The sequence below is a fragment of the Amphiura filiformis genome, chromosome 11 (assembly GCF_039555335.1).
Source record: "Amphiura filiformis chromosome 11, Afil_fr2py, whole genome shotgun sequence".
NCBI classification, from domain to species: domain Eukaryota; kingdom Metazoa; phylum Echinodermata; class Ophiuroidea; order Amphilepidida; family Amphiuridae; genus Amphiura; species Amphiura filiformis.
Genome location: NC_092638.1, coordinates 67,668,145 through 67,690,011, shown reverse-complemented (window position 1 = coordinate 67,690,011; position 21,867 = coordinate 67,668,145). Strand labels below are relative to the sequence as shown.

General features: G+C 37.6%; 1 long non-coding RNA gene across 1 annotated transcript; it reads right to left on the bottom strand.

Annotated features, from left to right (window-relative positions):
- Positions 1–4,985: 4,985 nt before the first annotated feature.
- Positions 4,986–21,231, bottom strand: LOC140164099 (uncharacterized). The gene is made up of 5 exons (XR_011860496.1): positions 21,129–21,231; positions 16,937–17,057; positions 14,558–14,714; positions 13,608–13,762; positions 4,986–5,525 (listed from the first exon to the last, which is right to left on the bottom strand). It is a non-coding gene; the product is annotated as an uncharacterized lncRNA (long non-coding RNA).
- Between the last annotated feature and the right edge of the window lie 636 nt (positions 21,232–21,867).

Genomic DNA, 21,867 nt, shown 5'->3' with positions numbered 1-21,867 from the left:
ATATTTGACCTTGGATACTCCCCAAGTGTCAGGGATCATTTCCCCCGAGTTAAGGCTGATAGGAGCTACTTTAAATTCGACCTGACATTTGACCTCAGATGACCTTTGCAGTTTCCCCAAGTCTTGGGTTCATTTTACCTGAGTTACAGGCCGATCGGAGCAACTATAAATTTAACCTGACCTTTGACCTCGGATGATCTTTGCAGTTCCCCGAGTTACAGCCCAATCTGAACTTTAAATTTCATTTTGACTTGGACAACCTAACAAATGCAAACTTGCTCTGGCTTGGACCAAGTCCCCGGGGGGGTCACTCCCATTGTGGCCTGTACACCATCCGCGATAATGAAAACGCGTAAAAAGGGTAGTTTTTCGTGGGTAAGAACGATCACGCCGTAACGCTTTTAGGGTGTCAAAAACATGAAATATTGGAAAAAGGGTAGCAAAATTGCAATTGCTAATACGCTGAAATGAAATTTAGGGTATGAAATTTGATGCAAGGAATAAAATCCCTGTTTAGGGTATTGTTTTAGCCAAGGGTTAAATCCTTGTTTAGGGTGCTTTTCAAAAGTTGATTATCGCGGATGGTGTACAGGCCACAATGGGAGTGACCCCCGGGACCAAGTCGCACCTAACCACCAAGTTGGAGGGAAGTTTTTCAGGAATTTCCAAAAATAGGGTCGGTATTCTTTTGCACATTTTCTTATTTCCAAAATTAGGGTTGGTCGGTTGAGGGCACTAATCTGATTATGTGCCCAAGAATAAGAGAGTAGCTAGGGCATATACATGTGTTTGTTCTTCTGGATTTTTCCTGAGTTCATAATTTTTTAATGGCCAAAATTTACACAATTGTTCTGCTTGATTTTCAGCCCATTTTGGGGTATTTTAGCCCAATTTCACACTGTTTTTCAAGATTTTCTACTATCAGGATATTTCACAAGCTATCAATCACACCCACAGTAGTAATATTATGGCAAACATAGCACGTTGGTCTATTTAGAAAAAAGTAAGGATGAATATAGGCTATATTTCTTATTTAAATCATTGAATTTGAAAGACATGACCTCTAAATGAGTACTCATATCCCATATGCATGTTCATAGGACAATCAAGTTACTTTATTACCGGTATATAATGTAGAGTAAAATACAGACAATGATCTTATTTAGACCTTACAAGAAGTGAATAGGCCTACTTGCTTAGGCCCAGTATCCATAGGATGTTCCCTTGTGTGCCCTTGTTCCGTGTTCACTTGTTCCCATGTAACCTGCCACACACACAACAAACCTTCAACGAAAGTTCAAAAATTTTGATATTTTTGGGCCAAAATTTCAGTCCAAAGTAAACAGTATTTTAAAGGTGGGTAACCTGATTGAAAATCTCATCCTCCACTTTACCTCATCAAAATGCTAATTTTGGTATGAGATGAAAGCTCATACTTTTCTCATAGACATATTGAAATTTAACATTCCAAATTGGTGTATATCCGAAGAAATCATCAAAAAACTGCTGAATTAGTCTCAACTATGGTATACCATATAGTTGAGACTAATTAGGCAGTTTTTGGGGCGCCCGCCTTAAGCGGGCGCACCTATAGGCATGACTTTGTGAAAAGCTTCTAATTTCACTCTTGCTAGATTTACTTCGCAATTGTTTTGCTAAAATTATGCCCATATGCCCAACTCAGAAATAAAACCACAATTTGTTTGGATTTTATTTTATTATTGTTTTCTGATATGCACGGGATAAAATGTTGAGCATATATTCTTTGTTTAAAATACAAAATTAATGGACTTATAAAAACACCTAATAAATCCAAACCTTTGACCTTTGTATGCCTTCAACCAGTTTACCGTGTGTCTTAGAACCCGATAGACGGTGACATTTGACCATACACTAGGATCCACAACATGCTCATCTATCATGGGAACAGTTCTTAAACCCTAATACATTTGTACATTCATCCTTGGAAGATTTGGGTACACAAACTCTACTCTGCAACTTGAGGTCAAATTTTGCACTATGATTATGTAATTGAGGTTATTGGACTATGCCATTGGGATGAGACTCTTGTGGTCCCTAGTACCAGTAATGTTTGCTTAATTAGATGTTATCTTAATTAGAGCTCTAGTAGGCCAAAGGTTATTATTTGCATGGTATAATTGACTTGGAACGTTTGTTTGCTGGGGAGATGTCAGAGTCAGGATGTAGGTATCATTATGCCTCAAATCACGAATAGATTAGTGCAGAGTAGGTTAGATATGAAAATGGAAAGTTACAACAAATGACTATACACCTGATTCGTGAACTGTGTCTTTTTGAAAGACTCGTCCTGTTTATCCTTCATCTCTATTTGATTTTCAGTGTATTAGCAAGTAGATGATGTATATGTATCACAGACGTTATACATTTATAAAAACTTAACGTTTTCTATTGGTCAACATAGGCGTAGATCCCGGTGGGGATAACCCCCCTATATTTTGCCAGGGAGCTTACTTATTCGTGTCTTCTATACTATTATCATCATATACCCCTGCATAACGAAATTCAACAATATTCAATATCCAAAGCAATATCCTCACTATAATAGGTCCCAAAAACAGAATTTTCCCCACCCCACATAATCGCAAATTGACACGAAAGCTTCATTCCCATTTATTTCATCCAAAACGGTCCTGTCATACATCTTCCCCAATCAAACACATTTCTCTTGCATTTGATCATTTCCTACTCTTCCCTAGAAAAATCATTATAATACCAGATCTACACACCATGGAATTCACCATCACGTCCAAGCTCACTTGAAGCGCCCCCATTCCTTTTTTCCCCAATCAAACACATTTCTCTTGCATTTGATCATCTTCACTTTCCCTAGAAAACTCATTATTTTAAAGGAATTTTTATTTGATGATGTCTTCGAAATCCAGCGAGTTGGAACTTCTAATTTCAATATTTCTGAGAAAAATAGGGCCTTTTACTTGAAATAAATACAATGGAAACTCATTAAGACGAAGTTGTGCGGAATTCAAATTTTACTTCTTGTTATCAAGAGTTCGTGTTATCCAGTTCTAATAACATGTGAAATGTATGCTTGGGAATGTAAAACATACTTCTTGTTATCAGGAACTTCTTGTTATGAGGGTTTGTGTTAACGAGTTGCCACTGTATATTACATTATATTACATTAATAAAAACACTGTAGACTACCAGTATCACACTGTATAAATGTTGGTAATTCCATTTTAGTCACATTTACAAAAAACATTTACATTTTCTTTTTGCATGAGTGCTTGAAAGGGATGACATTTTATGTTATACGCAAGTTTTAAAGAATTTGATTTTCCAAATATATCAGGTCACCTTCCTTTATCATTTTCTACTTTTAGGTACTACACCCTGCCCAATTTTGTGCCTATTTTTGCATTTTCTCAAAATTATAGCGCATTGGTGATAAGTAAGATATGTTTATTATAGGGCAGGACTATAACTACTGCACTGGAAATTTTATTTCAGCACAGACAACAGTTATGGAGTTACAGTCAAAAATGAGGGAAAACCAATATTTGATCAATAAATCAATAACTACTTGCCTTGAGTTGCTGAATTTTCAGTGCAGTAGTTGTAGTCCTTGTCCCTATAATATACATATCTTACTTGTCACCAATGCGCTATAATTTTTGAGAACAATGTAAAAATATGCTCACAATTGGCCAGGCGTGTAGTACCCCCTTAACAAAAGGAAATTTTGATGGTTGTCCCTTAATCTACTTTGAACTTTCATCCAAACTTTAACCATGGGTTTCACTGCTCCTTGTAAACAGACTCAATGCAGCACTCATAACTCATCTAGACCAGATGTGAAACAGACTCAACGCAGCACTCATAACTCATCTAGACCAGACGTGAAAAACCCCTGCGTATTTTAACTCTCCATGTAAAAGCAGCTTTATACATTTCAAACATCAGTTTTCAATTTGGTAGCTTAACCCTAACCCGCCAGGGGCTTTTTGACAACGGGAAGGGAAAGAAGGAAGGAATAAAGAGAGAAAAGAAAGAAAGAATTTGTTTGCTCTGGGTGGGATTCGAACCGAGACCCCTCGCATGCCAATCACTGGGTCGGCGACACTTTGCCATGGGTCTTGGGCTTCACTGGCCAGCAAAACCGTGCCTATCATCACACCACATGGGATGCATGCACAAACAGCGCATATATCAAGTAGTACTCAGACGTGTTAGGGTTAAGCAAAGGGCGGAGGCTCCTGGCTACCAGGGTTTTTTTACCAGCTCATAGAGTCATGCAGTTAATTACTAAAAGTCTGCAACAAATTTGCATGTAAATGTGGAAATGCAGACAAAACAATTTAACATGGCCCTCCTCTTCCTCGTTAGCTAGTTATTGTTTTAATATTATGAAGAAATCCATACAAGGTGTATCAAAATGATTGGGACCCATCAGATTGTTAGTCTAATCAAATACCTGCTTCTTCCACATTCAGCATTAGATCCTCTTGAAATTACTACAATTAATTGTTTAATGACACAAATCTACAAACAAGGTACATGTAGATGTAATGATGCATTTTGATGTAGCAGACTTGGCCATGTTCACTGGATATTTATGGGTACCAATCATTTTGATACACCCTGTACCATATTTTTGCTGAACCATGAAATAGTATCAGCCTACATTAGTGTATCTTACTTACTGACTGACTGACTAATCTTTTGGTCTGAAATGGACATATCTCTAAATGCCACAAAAGTATGATCCCCCCTCCCCAAGTGGTGTCAAATTAAAGAGAAAAAAGTAAAGAATATAATAAAAAATATTTTTCCACCTGGGGTGGCACTCAACATAAGACCGGGTCAATATTCATATTTCCTATCTCAAAAGCCAAGAAGGTATGAACCCCAAGTGGTGTAAAATGAAAGAGAACATAGTACAGAATATAATAACAATGATTTACCCACGTTTGTCATACTCCTCATAGGACCTGGGTCAATAATCATATTTTGGGTCCTTCTCATATCTCGAAATGCCAAGGTGGTATGAGCTCCCGAGTGGTGTCAAATGAAAGAGAAAGAAGTAAAGAATGTGAAAATAATTTCTGTGGGGAGACACTCATCATAAGACTCGGGTCAATATTCCTATTTTGGGTCCTTTTCATATCTAGATAATAGATATCCAAAGAATGTATGACCCCCGGGTGACAGTGGTATACTGCAAAGGCCTGTGGTTCAGCTGTGGTACCGTAACATTCTGGTTTTATATATTAATAATTAATAAATCTGGCATTTTAGACTGCATTATATTCAGGTTTTAATTTTTCATGATACCCTCAAACAATTGGTGCACACTGCACAGTCATTGACTTTATAAACTGTATTAACGCAGTGTGTGTAATTTTCTGTGTGTGAAGTTTCTCAGTTTTTTTCAGACCATGATGTCACCTGCTATGTTTCTGGTAGTTTACTGAATGTCATCCATTGCCTGTTTCGCCAATCATTTTCTTCCTTAGTCTGAGGCACTGCAATAAAATACAGAAAAATGCAGTAATGAAATCAAATTGTTCACATAATAGTACATTCACATGATTTTACCAGCCAGTGGACTTTGAATGAAATCAGATCAAAATAGCCCTCATCATCAAGAAGTATTTTGAGCCCTGCTTGATTCACAGAACTGAAACAAAACTTGGGCAGAAAATGATCATTATCTCAGATTGGATAAATTCCTGCTTGGCAGACATAGCAACCTTCCTTCTTTCCCTTGATGTGCAAATCTTTTGCAAAAGCACTTCTGCATTTATCTGCTATGTATATTGAACTAGAGTGGTTTGTGGCACATCAAAATTGAACCAGCTATCATTGAGTACATCTCGAAATACATGGGTGCTAAATGCAATATGTTCCCAAGTTGCACAAAATAGCTCGTATGAGTATAATACTATGTTCATGATGCAAATATATATGTGACATGTCATGTCAAAAGGAGACACTTTTGGGCAGGTTATCACTTTTAAGGTTTTTACATATAGAGATATTTTGCTCCACAATGCCGTTTTCCCCAATGAAATCAGACATTCCTAAGCGAAGATGCTGAGTTTGTAAGTTATGGTATTATAAAATTGGAAATTGGGATATCGGCCTTTTAAAATATTATTGACAATGTTGAGAGTAGGAATAACCTTGAAAATGTCTCAAAAAAAAATACAAGATGCCAGTTATATTCCGATCTGAAACTATCTGACAATATATTTAACATTAATAACATCACAAATTCGCAACAAACCCAAATTGTAACAAAATCACCCCCGGGCAGATTTTTGGCTATTTCTCCATTTTCAATCCTGCCCAAAAGTGTCTTCTTTTGACATGACACGTCACATATATATTAAAAGTCAAAAATATTCAACAAAACATGATACAATTCTCAGAGCATTGTGCAGAGCGACCATCTCGGTACTGGCAACCAGATATGAGATCTTGTGTGCAATATAGTTGTGAATTAAAGGGCAGATCTATTGCAAAAACAAGTTTATCTCCATTCAAGAGAATAATTATTACATTACAAGTTGACACTCATTGCAATTTTTTTTTTTTTTTTTCTCCTGAAAAAAGGGAAATTGTGTGGGTAAATTTTGAGTTCGTACGTGTTCTTCCCCCGTTTGAATCGAAATTAATTTTCAAGGCAGTGGGCTGATGACGTAATTAAAGGAAGCAGACACTATATCATGCTCTCATTTACTTGTGTGATACAATCACCCCAATCACAATCACTTTGACAAGTTTGACATTAGCAACAATGAGTTGTACCTTATAGACCGTACTATTATTTACCATAACAATGCTGCATAACAATATGCAGACTATTGTTCACATTTGGGAAACAAAGCCTCACATAGTATTTTCACACAATTTTCATCACCCTGTATACATAGAAGCAATCATCGCACCCTATATAAAGTATACATTTTCTGATGGGCATTTTCAAGCTATGTTTGATTTTGTGATCCTCAGATTGGGAAAATACTCCTGAAAGATATAGGCACTCCCACACAATATCACATGTTCATTAAAAAGGTAAATGTTACACCCTGTATATCTTCTAGTACACAGGGCCGTTCCGACCATTAGGCCAGGTAAAGCGGTCGCCTAGGGTGGCAAACGCAGAGGGGCACAAGAAAAAAAAAAAGGCGAAAAAAAAAAACAGGAGTGTAGAAAGAAAAGGGAGAAAAAATGAGGGCGGATAAAAAGAAAAAGTGCAAGGAAAAATAAAAAGGGGGCGAAAAGAGAAACAGAAAACAGGACGGAAAAGGGGGACCTGAGAAAAAGAAAAGAAATGGTTTAGAGAAAAGGAGAGAAGACACAGGGCGGGGAAAAAGAAAGAAGAAACGGGCAGAGAAAATGGAGATGAAAATGGACAGTGAAAAAACAGAAGGAAAAAAGGAAAACAGAAAATAAAGAAGAGAGGAAAAAAGAAACAGAAAACACTAAGTGTCGAAGAAGAATAAAAAGTGGGATAAAAAATACAGAAAAGAAGGAAATCCATAGGCGTAGGGATAAATTTCCCCCAATATTTTGCCGGGGATGGTTCATACAATCATCCCTCCCCCAATGTTGATGCCTGTATGTGGGTTTCTGACAAATTAACCTCATATTTGGCCATTTTAGTCCCCAAAGTGAATTTTTTTCAGGCTTCGCGAGGATTTATTCCATTTTTGCACCACAATTCAACAGTTTAGCTTCTAAATGTCAAAATTTTTCGCGCGCTTCGAGCGCATTTGTGCCACAAATTTATTATGTTGCAAAAGGTGTTGAATTCACTATACTTCAAGATTTGTTTCCAACCCCATCCCTCCAATGTCAAAACGAAATCTATGCCACTAAGGAAAACAGTCGTGGACAGTATACAAATAGGCCAAAACTGATGAGTTGAGATGATAATTGTTGTGATCTAAAATGTTTTTTGAATTCATGGGTATAACTAAAATATTCAGGAGTAACGCATTTATCTTGGTAACGATTATCATCAATCCTTTTGTTATGGCCTCTGTAGCCCAAACGTCCATGGCCGAGTTCAATCATTTTGCACATAGGAAAGATTTTTCTAACATTTATGTTTTTAATTTGATTAAAGAATATTTGTTTTAAAGCCATAAAGTGTGATTTGCTTTACAGCGACGCCCTCAATTTTTTTACTTTTTGCATAATTATAATGCCCAGTGGTGTACAAAAATACGGTACCATATAAGCCTGAAGTGCTTTAATAACAGAAAAATTTAACTTTTTATATTCAAACCGGGGAGACCCGGTTTTATTCAGAGTTCACCGATCGAATGCTTGCTAACATGTCCCTCTGATGTCAGCTTATATGTACACACCTTGATCGCAATCCACAAGCAATATTACATATAATACGATCGGCGAACGTAGTACACGCATAAAGGCGCTGGAATGAGATCGCAATTTTTTTCGTTATACCTCATTTGTTTGACTCGAAATTAAAAGGGGATAATGTGATCAGTGAAAGCAAACATTTAAATAGAAATCTATTCTTTATGCAAATCACACATTATTGCTTTAAGTGGTGCCTTATCTTTGGATTTAACTGTGTTAAAGCCATATTATAACATTTGCTGAGGGGAACAAACTCAAAAAATTTTAAATTCTGGTTTTTACACGATTGTAATGTACTTTAGTCAATAAAGATACTCTGCAAAAATCAAGACTCTGGGTGCTGTAGTTTTGTCGAAATCCTCGGATTTTGAATAAAACGATGGAACCGGTGTTTTATTATTACGATGGAAATATTGTCCAACACGTATGCACAGCACGTACACAGCGTGCGGGATACACATACACACACACCACAAGGATCGTACCAGATTACAACCCTGGGAGTAACATGCATGGGCGCTAGTAGTAAATTCCAATTTTCTATGCTTTACCTCACTTGTTCTGTTCAAAATTAAAAGGGGACATATCTGACAGTAAAAGCTAACATTTTATGGAAAATAAATACTAATCTATATTTACAAAAATGTTATAATATTGCTTTAAAATGCAAATACATTTATACAACAATACGCCCATATGACCAGAGATAGCTACTGCCAAGTGACATGATAGCCATTAATAATACAATTTCCTTTATTAATGATTATAGGTATAGAAGTGGTAATTTTTTTTTAAAAGCGAGATTTTGTCACAGTGTTTTCGTTGGAATCGACCATACACATGTAGCCAGGACATGTAGTAGGCCTGGCCTACATGTAGTGTACATGTTGAATTCCCAGGTGTCACCTATATTGGGTACCTGTACGCAGGGGCAGCTTTACATGGGAAGGAGGACAGGGAAAGAAAACAGGAAGAAATTGCGAAGCAATTCCAGATCTAATATTTTCAACATGAAACTGTGGAAATGGTGTAGAAGATATTGAAATTCCAACCAAATTATAATGGTATTTCCATCCAACCATTATTTGATTTTGAAATTTCAAATCCAATTATTTTCATCCAAATATACGGCATGAAAATCACCAACTGAAAGTGCTGAGTATTTCCCAGAGGCACTCCTACTTTGGAGGTGACGCATATATAAGGCTGTTAAGACCCCCTTTTCAGCATTGCTGTCTCCCAAAGACCCCATTTTCCCCCAAACATATGCACCGTCACCCGAAGACCCTTCCTGAAGTTTGATCTGTCACCCAAAGGCCCTTATTTTTCAATTTGAGAAGCCACTTTCATTTATCACTGATTTTGTTACTTATTTTGAAATAATAAAACTAGAAATTCAATGTTTCAGGCTTCTTTTGGCTCTCACCCAAAGACCCCATTTTAAAAGGTTTCACATTAGGTCCAAAAGTCTGACTCGCTCAATCAATGACTCAACGGTTTTGTACATTTTGCTCTTTTTGGACAGATAAGCTTGGGAGGTGAGCACTTATTTGCTGGAACTGCCCAATGCGTATGGTTTAGGCATGAATTCTACATTCCACCATATAGAGTTTTGATAGATGAGACAAACAAGAAGATGATCATGAGTAATTGTAGATTGATATATTCATAGCTTTATTCTACACTAGGCAAAGCATCCCTGAATCCATGTTTCTGTGCTATGTGGCCAGTGGGCCAGGGTGAACTTGAACTGAACTTGAACTGAACTTGTAATTTAATATGTATGTGTGCAGTGTGTGTGTGCAGTACATATATGCTATAGTATCAAAACATTACACACCAGACCCTAGTAAATCCCTGTCATGGCCAGATAACAATGAAAGAAGATGAGATTTGAGAAAATAAAAAGAAACTTGAGCTTGTTTTGCATCACAAAGCATTTTTGTTCCGCAGGAACTATAGTTCCAGATTGATCAAAACACCCAGTACCAGTTCTCGTCATATCCTGTTTGTAAAACTTACTTCAAGCGTGAATTATATGTGTGAGAAAGAGACTGTTAAGAGGTAAAATGCTGTCTCTTGTACACTAGGTTGTCAAATAGTTGCTTGGTTTAATAGTCAAGAAAGTGCATGGAGGCCAGGAGATGTAGCCGAGACAATTACCTCTGTTTAGCATGTAACAAGGCATCTCATTGGTCCTGCTGTTTTTTACATCACAATTGCCGAGTTCTCAGTTCACTGACTCGTATCTGTATTAATGTTACTGGATCTTGGGATGTGACAGCAAAGTAATGACAGAAATACAATACTCTCATACCCAAAGCCAACGTACATTTTTTACTATTTAAATTGTATAACTTTGCCTTGCAGAGATTCGGCTCAATTTATAAACTGGCAATGATTTATGTGTACTTACTTTTACGCACTTGCCCTATTAAAATGAATAGTGAGTGCACTGCCCTTTCACTTAGTTGGTTTCATCATGGAAGTACAACACAAGTTTGTAAGTAGATTTTGTATTCATGATATACATGATGGTTTAAAGTATAACATTATTTCCCTGGGCATCATTTAAACCATGATATATCAAACCTTGTCAAAAGTGTTTCATTAACACCGTTCACTATAAGATAATTCATGAAATTTCCACATGATTTCAAGTCTTCCACAGAATTATATCTAATTGGCCCAGCCAGTTTGAGACATATTGGATTACACCAAATTTGGCCAATAAGTTCAAAATGTCATTGCCCCAACTGGACCAAATACGTTGTCATAGCAACTAATGGATTTTACAACTTGTTTTGTTAAGGTTTTAGACCTTTTAGCATACTAGTATTACGCGAGTGCACGGTCCCATGCAAGCCATTTAACAACTGCTTTATTATGTGTGTCTACACCCCATGCAAGTAGTTCGACTATTCAGATTATTATATCAATGTTTATCGTTTCAAGCAAAAATGATTTATTTCATGCTTATTTAGTGGGTTTTTTTCGATACATTTATACATTTTTTCAACAACATCACAAAGAAATCAGTAACTGAGCCAATCACTGGTTCCCACTGGTTCCAATAGTTTCATTTCTCGCACACACAATCAGTAACTCTTCACAACTAATGTTGCACACACACAGCAGCAAATGAAACAAAGTTTTCATGTGAGTTAAAAATACTGTCTGGTTTAATCACTACTGCCTGTAATTATATAGTTAGTTAGCATCCTCCACTGATGCTTTGCATCAAAGTGTTCTTGTATATTACTGGATGGACTGGAGTAATGCATATCATATTACAAAATGATTGAAATTCACTGCCATGAGTCAAGAAAGACTAGAGTTACTTTTTTCAATACCAGTAGGCCATTAGCAGAACTTTGTCCTTTTAAGGACTCTTCTTGTTTAACATAGGTTTCAGAACCATGGGGGGGGGGGGCCTTGCGGGTGCTCAGCCCCCTCAATAATTTTGGTTGGGGGGCTCAGGCCCTCCAATAATTCCAGATGAAGTAAAAAATATGACCAGATACCGGGAAAAACAGGTGTTTAAGTTAGGCGGGCAGCCTAACTTATTTCTTTCTTGCCATTTCTTTGTTTCTTCTTCTTCTTTCTCACAATTTGCTACTTCTTCAACATCCTTGATCGGATTTCGACCAAACTCAGTCACAAGCAGTATTGGGTAGCTGGCTACCAAAGTTATTGGTTGTTTTACGTCAGAGGTCATCCAAGGGGTCACAGGGGTCAAAAAAGGTCATTTTAACCGAAAATGCTCCGATTGAGCTGAAATGTAAATGCAATGATCCTTATGACATTCTAAACGTGTTTAAAATATTTTAAAATTTATTTAAGGTCATTAAGGGGTCATAAAGGGGTCAAAGGTCAAGTTTTTCAAAATGCTCCAATTGAGCTGAAATTTAAATGCAATGATCCTTATGACATTCTAAATATTTGAAAAACATTGTAAGATTCATTTAAGGTCATAAAGAGGTCAAAGGTCAAGTTTTCCGAAGTGGTCCAATTGAGCTGAAATTTATATGCAACAATCCTTATGACATTCTAAACATTTGAAAAACATTGTAAGATTCATTTAAGGTCATTAAGGGGTCAAAGGTCAAGTTTTCCAAAATGCTCCGATTGAGCTGAAATTTAAATGCAATGATCCTTATGACATTCTATACATGTTGAACATATTTTAAAATTCATTTAAGGTCATTAAGGGGTAATAAAGGGGTCAAAGGTCAAGTTTTCAAATTGCTTCAATTGAGCTGAAATTTAAATGCAATGATCCTTGTGACATCCTTAAGCCTAGATGTTTAATGTATCTGATTTCAACAAGGTGTCATTTAAAAATTGAATTTTATCCGATAGTGTTTAAATCTCCGTTTTCATTTCTGAAGCCAAGTGGTTGCTTTTTTATGTGATGGGTGACATATACCCTTGTGTAGAATATGTGGTTGGAATTCCGCAATTTCAAGATGAAAGTGGTTAAATTTCCGGGATGTTTGCACTTTTAACAAAGCCTTTGGATTTCCAGGTTTTTGCAGTGGTTATTCATGACTGGAAATTCAGACTTTTGTGGAGGGATAAGCTTGGGAGGTGTGCACTTAATTGCTGGAATAACCCAATGCTCAACATCTCTCAAAATATTTGCTTTCTTTATTTTCCCCATTTTTTAAATTATGATATTCACTGTAAATTACCAACCCTTAACTTTAATTAATTAATTAGTAGATAATTAAATCTGGTCAACCAGAAAAATTCACTTTAGGTTAGATGGAATCACTAACCTTGCAGAGTCCCATGTCCCAACACGACGTGCCATTTCAAGTGGCAACGATTCAGCTGTCTGATGGCAGCGGGCAGTTTTGACATTGACGACGTTGTTATTTTGGACCATGAACCCCGTTGGTTTGAACGAGGAGTCAAAGAAGCAGTGTGGGTACGAGCCGAACAACCGTCCCTCAACAGGAGCGGGGGCATTAGAGTTAATCTGTCACATGGTTGGGATCAGGTCATCAAGCAACTTCCTCATCGATTGACCTCCGATGACCCTAAATCATCCACCCAGCTGAAGGCCAAAGGTTTTGGCCACAACGTTGGTGATTCCATCTAATCAAAAGTGAGTTTTTCTGGTTGACCAGATTTAATTATCTACTAATTGATCAAATCCCAGATGACTGAAAGTATACATAGTGGTAACCCTTAACTTTACTTACAGATTCAGCACACTCAGTTATCTGGTTGCACAGTTGGTCCTGAGGCCATCACTTGAGTGAAATGAGTGAAATCAAGGTGTGTTTTTTTTGTCCTCATTAACTTCTCAGATGCCGCAATACAAACAAGGCTGTTTTCACCTGTAGTCTTGACTTTTCTACAAAAACAATACAGTAAAATATCATAAATGAAACTAAACCTAAATGTAAAGAATAAACTGTAAAGCAAGGTACATATTCTCCATGCATATGTAACAGAGTATAAGTAATATGCAGAACTCTATTAATTAAACTGAGCCTGCTCACAACATCAAAGACAAGATGAATCTGGCCAACATTTCTTGTTAAATGCAAATGAATCTTCTAATATCTAACTTAAAATACATAATTTACTGCTTGAAACATGAAATTAAATGATTAAACAATACAGATAATACATACAGAGAAATCCTCAATACATGAAAGTTCCCATAATGCAGCTATTGCCCAATTTTGGTTGCAACATAAGATTTGAATTGTTTCTATGTATCCAAATGTTGACTATGAGCTTCTATGGTTATTTTTGGTAGACCAATGTATGAATGCTATTAAACCAGATACACACACAGATACACCCCATACATGTGTGTCCGACTGGGGACTTTTTTTGACAATCGGGACTTTTTATGAGTTGTGTTTCAACTGGGGACTTTTATGTGCCAAACTCTTACCAATCAGGACCTGTGTGTTTTCAAGTTTAGTACAACCAGGGACCTCACCCTATCCCTAAATGCTTTATTTTACATTTTCACCCATGGAGCCCTAGCCTAAGTTTTACAACTGGGGACGTCACCACTTGTAGCAAAGTCCCCAATTAGTGGGAAAAATGCACACAAAAGTCCCTATTCATAGGGTTTTACAAACGCACCCAAGGTTCTCTTTCTGGCAACATCAAACTCACACAGTGCACTCACCAAGAGTTTAACAGAACATTCACACTGAATGATGGTACGTTGAGCCTGGAGGTCCATTGGTGAAGACTTTCTGAACTCTCATTATTGACCATCAGTAGTGGTATCTTCAAAAGGTAACTCATTATTGTTGTCCAAGATGTCAGTGGAGACATTGCTCCTGCAAACAAAAAATAGACAGGTTAGTGTCTACCAGTGGCGGCGCCAGGAATTTTTTTTCGGGGGGGCATTAGGGGGGCAAAGTGAATTTCAGGGGGGGCAAAATCAACAAAGTGGAAATTTTCGTAATTTTGGGTTTTTTCTGGGGGGCAACAGGGGGGCAAGAGTTCTGACTGGGGATTCGCCCCCATGCCCCCCGTGGCGCCGCCACTGGTGTCTTCACTGGTGTACCAACGTGTGTTGATGTTAGTCACTGCACGAACGGTAACAAATCAATAATAACAACAACCAGCATTGTGTTTTATGCATTGTGTCATTGCATATGCCACATGATTAGAAACATGGGCGTATAGACGAATCCAACGAGCCAAGTCATGGTCAGGATTTGGTCGGACATCTTTGGGTAGCCGCTAGCACCAACCTGGTGTTTTGAGCGTCCAATTGTGCAAATAAAAGCCGCCTAACACCTAGAGAAGATGCAAGGACGAGGAGGGTTATATATAGGCTAATAGAGATAATTCCGCAGGTAATCCCATCGCATCTATTCATACATTTATGCATTGTAGCCGACGCTACCCAACTAAAGGCTGCTAGTCAGGTGTAGGAATGCGTGAATTTAGATTCGCTCTATATCTGTGATTAGCATGGCTGGTACAAATTCATGGCAGGCAAGTAATGGCGTGACATGAGGGGCAGAGGAGGGCAGTTCCCCTGACTTCTTGCACACCCTCTTGCCTCCAGTATTCTGATCGCCACAACTTTTGTGTATTTTTGATTACTTTATGGAAATTCAACCCCCTTTGAAAGTCACCTTGCACAATGACCTTTAACCTTTCCCCAACATTCCATGTATTATGGAATCATTACATTCATTAACCTCCAATTATACAATATTCCGACGAGCCAAATAATGGTCAGAATTCATTCCGCCATTACAGGGGACCATTCACACCAAACTGATGTTGTAACTGCCCAATTGGGTGGAAAAGCGCTGCTTCAAAATAGTCATCTATATATATATTGTATTGCATTGTAAACTTTCAACATCCTTTTATCGCACAGGTGATAGATCACAGTTTAAAATTCCCGTAAAGCCTGCACCATTTCAAACTTTAGGTGGATGGCCCCTTCAATGGTTGCCATTGAGGTGTATGAATGCGTGGAATAAGATTTGTGTATATCCTTGACACCTACAAGTGAATATCCAATTAAAATTGAACTTCTATACAATTTAAGGTTCATCCTCTTTAGTCATACCACTTTTCTTCGCATATCAATAAATGATGTACTATTCTTTTACAAACATGTCAAATTGGTTCACTATGATGTGACACATTTTGGGTGCATCTCGCTGTATGCACACTGTATCGCATTCCAATTTGTGTGTTGCAAAATTATGATATCACGCTTTCTGCATGACACTTTATTTTCTGCAGAACAATTTCTGCTAAAGGGTAAAAAACAATTGCATGTTCTTGGGTCAACCAAATCCGCTGATTTTTCCCATTTTTTGAAAATTCCCTGAATGGCTAGAAACCCTGTTTTATATCAAACATCTCTTTGGTTACATTTACAGTTACATTTACAGGTATTTTATGGTGTCATTTACCAGAAAATACCATGGCGCTTTACAAGAAATATACACAAAAGTAAAAAACAAGGGAACAGTTAAAAAAACACATGAACAGGGATGGAGTCGTGGCAGATTTTATGTTCACATGTTGCGAATTTCATGCCGTAGGAGCTGCAATGTCAAATCTGCTTTTGCCACTGATTCTGTAGCTATGTCTTGGAATAGCGAGCCAGTTACTGTCAGAAAACGAGCTGAAGGTACGAGCAGGAACATAAACAGTAGATTTTAAACAGTACTAATGAGTACTTATTGGCAAACTGGAAGCCAGTGCAAGGTTGTCAGGAGTCCTCCAACACTGTCACATATGGTACTAGTTACTAGTTGGTGGTAATCATGGTGTGGTAATATGTCACTTATTAATATGTCACTTTTTGGTGGTAATATCACTTCTATCTGGTACCAATCCAAGAAAAGGAATCACAGAGAATGGCAAAAAAGTATGTACTTTTTCAAGGCAGATAGCAATTCTTCTAGGAGTTGTTGACATGGTTCCTTCAGGAAAGAAAGTTCATACTATGAAGACCTAACTTGTGAGAGAGAACTTTGTTAGTTTGTATATTTGTACCGTTATGAATGTATAATGCTCTTACCTCCCATTTTCTCCAATCTTCTCTTTAAAATGTTTGGCTCTTGCACCCAAATGGCTTGCAGAAAAGCTGGGACATCACCTCCAATTTCTTCACTAACATATTTGTCCTTGGCTTTAGTTCACTGTCAAAATCAAGCAAAAATAAAATAATATTCTTTATGAGCAACATGCTGTGTTCGAATTGTTTTGTTTTTACCTTTAGGTGCACTTTTGCGCCTCATTTTGGAAGTTGTCGTGCAATTTTATCTGATGCAGAGCAATTTTTGTAGGATAGGACACTTATGTTCAACATAGGCTTAATATGCAATTTAACATGCACCCCCCTCACACACACACACACCCACCCACCCCACACTGTAGGCCTAACAATGAATACATTTCAGTGTTTTTTAACAGCCTCTTTATACTCTCTTACAAGTATATTTTGCTATGATGCTACACAAAATAACTTGCTACTTTATACAACAAAACAATTTCAAAAATAAAAATAATTGTTGGTATTGATCTGTGCTCTTGGCGGAAACACAAAGCTTGACGTATGTTGCTCATTAACAAGGCACTTGTGTCAATCTGACGGAGTAAGGCCTCGTATCCATAGGCTGTTCCCTTGTGGCATGTGCCCTTGTTCCGTGTTTACTTTTTCCCATGTGACCTGCCACACAGACAACGAACCGTAGCGGCCACTAAGCAAAACAAAGGTTCGTTGTCTGTGTGGCAGGTCACATGGGAAAAAGTAAACACGGAACAAGGCACATGCCACAAGGGAACAGCCTATGGATACGAGGCCTAAGGGACTGCCATTCTTCTGGGCAAGGCATACAAAATGATGTATGCATGTCTGGCATGGGTAGCTACCCGGGGGTAGCTACTGGGAATTTCAATTGAATGAACACAGTTGCACAACAGCGTCCGCGTACACTGTGTGCGTTACATGGACATGAATTCGACCATGTCAACTTACTTTAGCATTTTCCAAGGTTATGTGTTTGTGTTGTATTTTGAAATAGGCACAGATATGATCGCGGTTGGATCTCATACAGTCATTTGCAGAGCTGTGTTCATTCAATTGAAATTCCCCAGCATTTGCCAGTAGGGCATGTATGATGTAGGGCCTTACACATCATGACACAGACTCCGCATTCATTGTAATTCTGCGAAATTTTACAATTACTTCACCCAAAAACTGTTTTCAACTAAGTTTCATCAAAATAGGGGCCTACACTATAGGTGAGCAGCTATTTCAAGAGACAACTGTATGCATTTAATACTCACGCTGACCAGTACAAGTATCCATCTTCCATTTGAGGCTAGAGTCTCAAGCTATCGTGTTTCTTTGATCAGCGGTGACATTTTTTGCAACGCATACGTTTAAATTCCATTTAAAATGTAAAATTTGGATGAAAGTTACTTTGATGAATCAACTGTATCCGGTATTGAGCAAAGGTCGGTTATTTTCAACAGCCTATGATTCAGAGCAAATGTTAGCTATTTTGAACCCCAGTTCAGTCTATAATTTAGTTGAGGTGCAATTATTTTAGCACCAGTTTTGATGTGATCACCCGTCATAATCAGCCATGTTTATTTAACCTCCCTTGCTAACACGGTGTCATGCTTCATCAAATTTTACTAGATTTTGATAGCTCAAGACTCTAGCCTCAAAAGCTATTGGTGAACAAATTTGAAGCTATTTTACCAGTTACCATTGCCAATCCCCTGGGTTGTGTGGGGTTGGAAAATTACACAATGTTCCAAAATGCTACACATTCATTCATTCCACCTGAGCCTACCAACTGGTTAATTCCTATGTATTCCCAGCTTACAGCCTCACATTTTCAAGGATGGGGTACTTGAAATAAATTGCATGATTTTAATATCATTATGATGCATGTCACACACAAAACACACTTGATCGAGAAGTCTATCCTCAATCCAGGTCAATCTCAAATCGGTTGGAATCAGTGAAGCATGGCACCACATAAAGAAGCAAGAGGATGTTTAAAGGCATTCCCATAACCCAATGGGGTTTCTGACCTTGTATGTCTGGCTTTTGTATACATGTGGTACAGTTGATCATACCTTGCATTGGGATTGTGTGCAAATATCTGGTGTTTTCATCCTATTATTTAACATTCAAAACATCGAGACTTAGGAATGAAATTAATGCTGTGGGACAATATGAATGTTTCCTGTAAGAAAATCAAATATCAGTCATAAGTCTCAACTATTAGCTTGTTGGCTGCAGTTTTAAAATTACCATTTTGTGTGTGTGGCAATGGGGACTTTGCCTTTAAAATTAGGTTATATTGATCAAATTTCCCAATCATAGTGCATTGTAGGAATGCCTTTAAAGGGGAAGCCCCACCAGAGCAGTTCTTCTGGGGTGAACCAAACCTACCTGGTTATCAAATTAATCAGTGACAAGGTTATCTCTGAATTTGGCAGGTGCTAATTGATGTTTTAATGTTAGTGCACCTGTCAAATTCAGCAATAACCTTGTCATTAATTAATTTGATAACCAGGCAGGTTTGGTTCACCCCAAAGAACTGCTCTGGCGGGCTTCCCTTTAAGCCTCCTCTGTAAAGAAGCCTAACACCACGTAAAGCAATGGAAATTCTGTTGAAGTAAACAATGCCAATCGCGATGGGTATGTCCAGCGCCCCAAAAAGTTGGTCAAATGACACAGCAGCAAATTATGGTTAAGGCTAATGAAATGAAATGATTAGTTTCCCGTCACATTTTTTTTCAGTGAATGATTTCATTATTCATTATTTTGGAAAATTTCATTATTTTCAAAACTTTCATTCACATGGCTATTACCTTTATTGTTGATAACAGACCATCTCAAAACAGGTATTAATGCTTAGATCATCAGTACAGACATTTTGCAACAGAATGAGGAATGATTTGAATTTGTTTTTATTGATATGAAAAGAATTAAATTTGCAATTTTTGTAATCACTAGAAACATTATGAGGTAATCCTTAAATTTTCATTATTTACTACATCCTCTACCCCTACAACTAAGAAAAACTGCTGATTATGATCAGCAGGGGATATCAGACATTTTGAGAGCTTCAATTTTGATTATTTCCATCTCAATTTCAGATAATTGACTTTTATATGAAAATAATGAAAGTTTTGGTCAAATTGAAAAATTATGAGGGCGGGTGACACTGCAGGAAACTAATAATTTCTTTTCATTAGCCTAATTTCAAATAAAAATGAGCAAACTGCTCTGAAGATACAGATAAGATAAGTCATCAAAACAAATTTCGGTATCATTAAACTTAATGAAGAATAATGTTTTAATGGGGGCACTTTAAGTTGTCAGTCCCGTGTACATGCATATTTTCTCACATTAATGTAGTGTGCATGTTAAAGAACGTCACAGGCTATTCAAAAAGAGCAGGGGATCATCCCGGTACTGTTGACTGTAGGCCTACTTCAAAAATACACTCATCTATTCTAGGTTCCAGAGTAAAAAATAAGTACAGCTTGTCTGTACGCAGTACAATAATACTCATGAGGGAGGCACTTACAAGGAAGAAGAATTGCATTTGAAAAATTACACTGTGACTCATATTTATAGTTCCATGCTCTATCTCTGTCCACACAGTAACTATCGTGTCATCGTGGATAGCAGGTTTCTCGATCAAATGACACACAGACAGTAAGCTTACCAGCTGTTCAGTCTAATATTGAATATTGTGCATCTCTGTGGCAAGATGGTTCCACGGCCATGTTAACATGCATGTAGTCCGAATAATCAGACCCAGAACAAAATATTAATTTCTGACATGATCTTGTTCTGACATGCATGTACCCATTATCATGGCATGCGCGCACAGCACTCAGCCCGTCTGCACGGCATGCCGTGCATAGTTAATAGTACATGCATGGCGGGTCTCGTTTTATTTACTTACATACGAGACCAGATATAAAAGAAGGTGTACCAAGTGCCCAAAATTCTGAAAAATTCAGAAAGATTTGAAACTCATACCGCTGGTGCTGCCTTGTTCATGTGTTGCAGGACGGTCAATCACAACACAAGTCAATGGCAATGCAGAGCTCGGTCCCAAGTCGGGAAACAAGTACAGAATTTGGGTGCAAAGTAAATGTACATTTTCATGAAATATTCATCGCTGATGATGAAACCGAATTAATTTTAAGAATATTTTAGATCAAATAATTACCTTCGATTCGAAACGGTAGTTGCTCTTGCAATATTAACACCTTTTTGCAGCATTATTATTCCATCACGGTTAATGTTTACGTGTGGGTTCGCGAGCATCCATCTTTAAATAATTGCCTCTTTACCAGTCGTTTCTCTAAATCCATGAAATTTTCCTGTCGGGTTGTTAGCGGTTACCGCACCATAGCTGAACCATGTTATTGTATACCAGGGAAGAACAGATTATACCACTGTCGCCCCGGGGGTCGAACCTTCTTGGGATTCTGAAATATAGACCCAAAATAGGCATTTTAACAGAGTTTTATGAGGAGTGTCACCGTGTGGAAATTTATAGAGTAATTTTAATACCGGGAGGGGGGGTAGGCCTACCGGTACATTCTTTATTTTTATTTCTCTTTTATTTGACACCACTCGAGATACAAAAAGATATTTCCTTAATAATCGATGATCTATATGTCCACGCACGTTTTAAAAAGGGATTTGCAAAATATATCGAAACAATTACCACCTTCATCCCAACTTACGGGGGTACCTAACATGAAACATATTTTTATATCTAAATCACCTGCAATGAATGTTTGCCAAAGGGCCTCTAGATTTCGGTCACCGAGGTCACGCTCCAGCTTTAAATACTCTTCAGAACGAATATTATTCAGAGAGCTGCAAGTGAAAAGGAAGTGTCTGAGGTCTTCAATGCTCCCTTTACAAAGAGAACAAGATTTGTCCATGCCCTCATTCCA